The sequence below is a fragment of the Megascapheus bottae genome, unplaced genomic scaffold (genome assembly GCF_031878675.1).
Source record: "Megascapheus bottae isolate mThoBot1 unplaced genomic scaffold, mThoBot2.hap1 HAP1_SCAFFOLD_128, whole genome shotgun sequence".
In the NCBI taxonomy this organism is placed as follows: Eukaryota; Metazoa; Chordata; class Mammalia; order Rodentia; family Geomyidae; genus Megascapheus; species Megascapheus bottae.
Window position 1 is genome coordinate 244,010 of NW_028327550.1, and position 7,085 is coordinate 251,094.

Sequence of the window (7,085 nt, forward strand, 5' to 3'; positions counted from 1 at the left end):
GTAATTTGTTTTAATTTCAGTGAATCCTCAAGAAAAATTTCTGAGACACCTTCAGTACATTTTGACAACCCCTATTATTCTCAATGCCACAAATCATCAGGAAAATTCTAATATTAATATAGTGTGGAGTTATGAAATATTTGCCCAGAGAATAGTTCATATTAAAATTAATATTTAAAATGGCTTGTTTTCTACCAAATGGATTTCATTAATATCCTACTAACATACAAACATACTGGCCTTTTTCCTGTCTTAATTGTTTAGTAACTAGCATTTCTTCTAATCAAGTTAATCTTAATCCCTTTAAAGCACAACTTACAGTAATTCCACAACAATGCAGCTAACTAGTAGGCGAGTTTTAGAAAAGATGGAAATAATGGCTCTGTGAGGGTTTTTTAAATCATTTTTCATGTATTTTAAAGCCTGCAGGATTCCAAAATTTTTATGACCTTAAAATTATCTCACTTTTTAAACATATAATATTAAACTTGAAATTGTCTATGAAAGAAGAAAAATATGTAGGAGGCTGCAAAACATAATAGTATCCCAGAATCAGAGAAAATGTGGACTGTCTGAGCTTAACAGAAAGGCCATCGCAGTGCTAAGTCTTTTCCTCTTACCTACAGAGACCATGCAGTGAATTTTAAGAGTGCAATCTGATGAAAGAGGAAAAGGAAAGATGCTTAGAGAATATAAACTACTCAGAGCATCAGAGTTTCATGGGAAAAGGTACTGTGTTTTAAAATCATATTAATAACACATATGTTCTCTCTAGGTAACACAACATGCATAAAGCTTACTGAGTGTTGTACATCTAATAATCCATATGCATAACAATTGGCATTGTTCTTTACATGCCTCTACAAAGTGCCGCTCGGGTTCATCTTTCTCTGTAAGCTTTTTACTACCCCACACCGAGGAAAGCTGCAGGAAAAAATAATAAAATAGCATATAGGATAGTTGTGATGGACAGCAGTACCTTCCCACAGAACTGGATGTCTGGTCGACCTCGGTGAAATAGATATTGTTACTTCAGGCCAAGGTGTTAAGTAATTTTGCTCTGTGTGTTCTGAGTACTGGGGAATCAAGTCTCAGTCCCTGATGGCATTGTAAGTTAAGGTGTAACTGATAAATCCAACAAAATCCAGCCGAAAGAATAGGCATTGTTGATCACACATTGCCTGCCAAACAGCCAACAGGCTTGATCCGTGTTCTGTTATTTAGTCTGTTGAGTTTTGTGGATGAGTGGTTCAAGTGAAGTTTCCAGTGTTGTTTCTCAGTCTTGAGAAACGTGGATGGTACCATCAGTCTCTTCCTCACTCAGTAGTCAAGGGCACATCTTAGAGACACCATTCTGGTTTCTTTGGCAACAGAACAGCATCAAAACAGGGAAGCAACCAGCAGGACAGGAAGAGCTCTTTCAAGTTCACATCTAAAAACACCACTCCCAGTCATACATCTGGAAAACAGGCCAAGGAAGACACATTTGAAAGATACTCTGCCTCAATGGGAATTTTGAAAATTATGTAAAGGAATAGGACATTTCCCTTTTGTGGGAGGACAAATTAATACATCATACAAAATCCACTAGCATAACAATGTTCATTACAGCACTATTCACCATAGTGAATAGTCCCTCAGTCGATGAGTGGATCAACAAGTTGTGGTATTTGTACACAATGGAATTCTATGCTGCTGTCAGAAAGAATGACATCGCCTCATTTGTTAGGAAATGGAAAGACTTAGAAAAAATCCTATTAAGTGAAGTAAGCCAGACTCAAGGGAACTTAGGCTCAATGGTTTCCCTCATTCGTCATAATCAGTAGAAACCTTGGGCTCTACTAGCAGAGATCTGCAATAGAGCAAAATCTTGATACATAAGGCCATATAGTATGAAGCTAATTGAAAGGACCTCCAGGACATTGAAACAAAAGCCATATAACGAATGATTGTTGTCCTTAATGTACTATGTTGTCTCTCATCTCCTTTGCTGTCCCTTGGTTATCTCATATTGTTATAGTATCTCAATTTATTATCTGATATATTGAATTTCTTTGTATTTGGTTATTTGAAATTTGATAGGGAAGGGGGGAAAACCAAGACGGGTGGGGGGTGTGGGGGGGGGAGGGTAATGGGTACCAAGACATGTGAAAGGGTATCAATGTATGTGAATTAATGCACCTTCTATCTGGCAAATATCATGTAACCCTTTTACTAATTACAATAAAAAAAATAAATAAATAAAAGAAAAAGCATGTGCACTGTTTTGCTTGCAGGCATAGAAATTACATTATTCACAAATATTTTCTACATAGTAGGTAGGGTAGCTACACTGGACATGAAAGGGCGGGGACAATTAATATGGATGAAACAGTCCTGTTTCATTAACTTTCTACCTTATTGTTCATTTATTTCTTCAAATTTTGGGTTTGTCTGAGAGATGAGAGATTCTCTTCTCTCTTTGATTATATCAGAATAAAAATAGATATTGGTCTGGAGGTTTGGCTCAAATACTAGAGCACCAGATGTGCAAGCAAGCTCAGCAAATATGAAGCCATAAGTTCAAACCAAGTATTTTCTAAAATCATCATCATCATCAATAAAAATAATAAATAGCATAAGCTGGGGACAAGGCAGAAAAGTTCATGAAATGTTAATTTCTAATTAATCAGCAAAAAGAAAAAATTCAGAAGTGGAGATGTGCCTCAAGTGGTAGAGCATGAAATAGTTGAAATAGCCAAGTGAGAGCTCAGGGTCCTGAGTTCATGTCCCAGTGGTGCTTCTCTTAATCAAATATGAATGCACACATACTGAAAATGTACATGGTATACACTGCCAAATACACAGCTCACTCCCTCCAGCAGCTCCTAAAACCTGTTATTAGGTTGCAGGTTTGAAGTTTAGCAACTCCACATCTCTTAGGCACCTTATTTCAACGAGGATTGAACAGAGGGACCAGGAAAAGACTTAATTAACTAGGGCAGTATTTCTCGAGATATTTGTTGTTGACATTGCAAAAGGGACAACATATTATATTTGATTTCCCATTTTCAAAGCAGAAGGAAAGGCAATCCACAACATAGGAAACATTTCACTTTCCTTCCTATTTTAATCAATCTTCAAAGAAAGACTGGGGTGGGAACACTTAAATCATAACTCTGCGGTTATTGAAAACCCCAAGAATGATGAACTTCATGCATATGATGTTGAAATAACACACAATGAATTGTAGGCACTCTGAACGGCAGTGAAATTTACAACTCCTTTCCTCTGTTCCAAAATAAAAAAAGAATTTCTATCTTCCCAGCAAGTGGTCTCCAAAATAAATGCTGTTCTCACACCCATGAGCAAAGAAATAACTTGGGGCAAGAAAGCACAGTGTGTTTTCATTTACAAATTATATACATCACATCACTTTACTAACATGCTGCCAAATATAAAAATTGAAATATAAACTGTATGAGATATAAAATGCAGTATTTTTCCCCACATTGCCTGACATACTGTTCCACATAACTCAAATACTGACTATGATGATGTCTCGTGCATAACTATAAATATCTACCTCCCTAAATATCCCTTCCACACAGCTCAAAACAAAAAACTTGAAGACAACTCTTGTTGCTGGCATGCCTCTTTTAGAGAGCCTAAAAGGACAGAAATAAGTTGAGACCATAAATGATGCTCTCAGTTTGGGTAGGTACGATACTAACTGAGTGCTTTCCAGGTGTGAGGCATTGTAATGTCTTGTGTTTAATTTTCCCCAAAACTCCATGTGGTAGATCATCTTCCCAGTTAACAGCTAAAGAAACTGAGGACTAATGTACCTTAGAATTGGCTAGTTAGAAAACAGTAGCAAACTGTGTAAGAATCCTTTCTTGACTGAATTTATTCTGGGTCCATGGCCCGCCAGAGAGAAGCTTTGGATTCCCAAGGGGATCCTTAGCAACATGGGAAGGAGGGGGAAATTTGGGTTGTCTGGAGGCACAGGGAGATGTCAGGGTTCCTCTCATCTTTTGGTAGAAGCGAGGGATGCTAATATTCTGACGTGGACAGGACAGTCCAAGAACATACCCACAGTGCTGTGGAGGGAGAATCAAGAGGTATCAGAGATGAATGACGAACCAGATATGTTCATCACAGTGCAATTTGTAATAGCTGAGTAGTCCAAGACTCAATAAATTACAGTGTATCTATTTATCAGAGCTCTGTGGCTACTAGCATGACGTTTTTTCAAAAGAATAACCATATGAAAAAAATTCACACTTCCTATTTACATGTGCAAAAGCAATATTCGCCAAAACATTCATATTCACAAGTCCTAAAAGTAATCTGGTTAGCAGGGTTGTTGTGTTAGAAAAGTATTTATATGTTTATGTATGCACATGGGAAATACTTTGAAAGACATCAGCCAAAGTATTAATTACTATTTGTTGCTGAAGTATAGTAGAGAGTCCATATAAAATATTTTATGACAGAATCATTATAAATAGCCACACATACCACTGTAAGAAGGAAACACTCATAAGTAATATAATCTATTATCTCAAAGTCCTTATGAATTCCGTAAGCCAAAGATTTGATACCCATCTTTTCAGAATGTGTCCCTGGCAGCATTTTATTTCATTTTATTTTCTGACATCAAGTTCTTTAATAATAGAAAAGAAAAGCACCAGGTGTTTCTCACCAGGTGCCTTTGCAATGGCAGCAGAGTTCACTGGTATATTTTTTTCAGAGCCAAAATAGCACCTACTATTCACATGCCCTATCTTTAAAGCCTTCATTGTTTCACTATGATTCAAAAGTGAAGTTACTCACTCCCGCCCACACAGCAAGAACAATACAATCACGACACTGAACTGAATAAATGCTTGAAACTTCATAAATACTAAGTATCTCATCTCAGAATGTCTTATGAGTAGAAATCATTATGATGCTGTCTGCCATATAATTTATCTTTATCTTTATCATCATCATCATCATCATCATCATCATCATCATCATCGTTTGGGTTTTTGTTCTGGTACTGGTGATGGAACTCCATCACCTGAGCCACACCACCAGTCCAACATTTTGCTGGTTAATTGGAAATGAAGAATTTTCTGTTTGGACTCGCTTCAAACTGATCCTCCAGGTCTCAGCATAGTGAGCAGGTAGCATTTCATATGTCAGCCACTGGTGTCTTGCTCAGAAGTCTTACTTTATTAGAACACAGTCTAACAAATTACCCTTTATTTTACTGACCAGTACCTCATTGTGACCTGGAAAAAAAATACAACTAACATGGCAGCAAACCTTCAAAAATACCATGAGATTTATATCGGCCAAAAAAACTGCTAAGAAAAAGTTTATTCCCCAATACAGATGAAAAATTTGACCTACAGTAGCAAGAAAAACAACAAAAAAGAAAGAGCTGGACAAACACAAAATGGAGAAAGAAGATAAGAATTGTGATTTCTTTCAAAATTGTAATCATTAAATAAAATAAAATTTGCTTATTTTCATCTTCAAGGAATCCAAATGGTTTACATTATATCTAGCATACAGACTATTACTAAATAATAACAGTTAACAATATCACAAAGTATAAAGGTTTTCAGAAACATAAAAATGTTAGAAGGTATTTCAGATACTTCTTTGATTCGAATTAGAGAAGATATGTCTAATTATGACATGATATCAAAAGGAATGCTGTATAAACTAAGTAAGCAAAGATATTTGCCAGTAATATTAAAAGTAATTCCTGAATGTTTCTCAAGTATGTGAAATACTGAGAAAATCAATGCCTAGCATGACAGTGCCACTTGTCAAAACAGTCTGTTAATTATCTTTATCATGCTCTTGGCAAAATAGGATACTGTTGGATAAATAACATCTTCACATAATTTAAATCCATGCTATGTTTTATTAATTTAGATCCTCCGTTTACCCCAAGAGGGGGTGGAGATGATTGGCTACATCTTCTGTTGCAAATATACACAAAGCCTTATTTGCAATGGAACAAAAACACAAATTTAGAATTGGATTGACGAATGTCCAAAACCCAACTCTACTACTTCAGTGCCTGTCTTTGCACAAATTATATCATACTACTGACCTACCGTGTCTCTATACATTAAAAATAAACAGTGCCAATAATCAGATCCCTCATAGGGTCCGGTAAGAAAAACAATGAGATGTTATTTGTGAAGTTCTGGCAACACAGTAGGGATTTGATTGCTGTGAATTTTTTTTATCTCCTTCCCATTTTTACCTTTCTGTCCTTGCTTTCATACCTAGATCTTCACAAGGCAAGTTGATCTGGAGGGAAAACAGAAAGAGGGAAGAAATAAAGGGGGGGAGAAGGGAAGGAGGAATAGAGGGAAGGAATGGAGGGAGGGAGAGAAGAAGACAAAGAGGAATTCACCTTACCAGAGGCTTACACGTGTAATCCTAGCTACTCAGGAGATTGAGATCTGAAGATGGAGGTTGGAAGCTAGCATGGGACAGGAAAGTCTGTGAGACTCTTTAACCACCAAAATTCAGACGTGGAGCTGTGGCTCAAGGGGTAGAACTACAAGGAACAGAGCTAGGTCCCTAAGTTTAAATCCTAGTGCCAGCACCAAAACAAAGAAACTCACCTTAAATTCAAAGAATGTTCTAGGGAAAAGGAACTGTAAACAGCAACAGGCTCAAATCCCCTGATTATACAGATTGTGAAACAGACCACATCAGGATCATGCTATAGAAACATGCATGCGCAGGGACCATTTCCTCTTATCCTCCAGAAATGACTAAAACTAGAGGCCATTGGGAAAAAAAAAACCTTCAACTTCCAGGGCTCAAAGGGCTGATTGTTCCATGGCCACAAAGTTCCCTTTTACCCAGTTTATACAAGATGTGGTAGGTGGTAAACTAGAAGTTAAAAAATATAAGCAACATTTCTTTTCTGGACTGTCCTATGTCCTTGTGAGAATTGCTTGCTCATGCAATTCTCAGAGAACACCCCTGGACACAGCACAAGGGCTCCACCTTCAACCTCAGAATGAAGAGGAACTTTTCAAAAATGCTATCTGAATCTTTAAAAAGCAGATCAGAAATGCAGT

At 36.9% G+C, this 7,085-nt stretch overlaps 1 long non-coding RNA gene across 1 annotated transcript; it reads left to right on the forward strand.

Moving 5' to 3' along the window:
• The first annotated feature begins 436 nt into the window (after positions 1–436).
• On the forward strand, positions 437–5,410 carry LOC150039689 (uncharacterized). The gene is made up of 2 exons (XR_016534266.1): positions 437–729; positions 5,248–5,410. It is a non-coding gene; the product is annotated as an uncharacterized LOC150039689 (long non-coding RNA).
• The last annotated feature ends 1,675 nt before the right edge of the window (positions 5,411–7,085 follow it).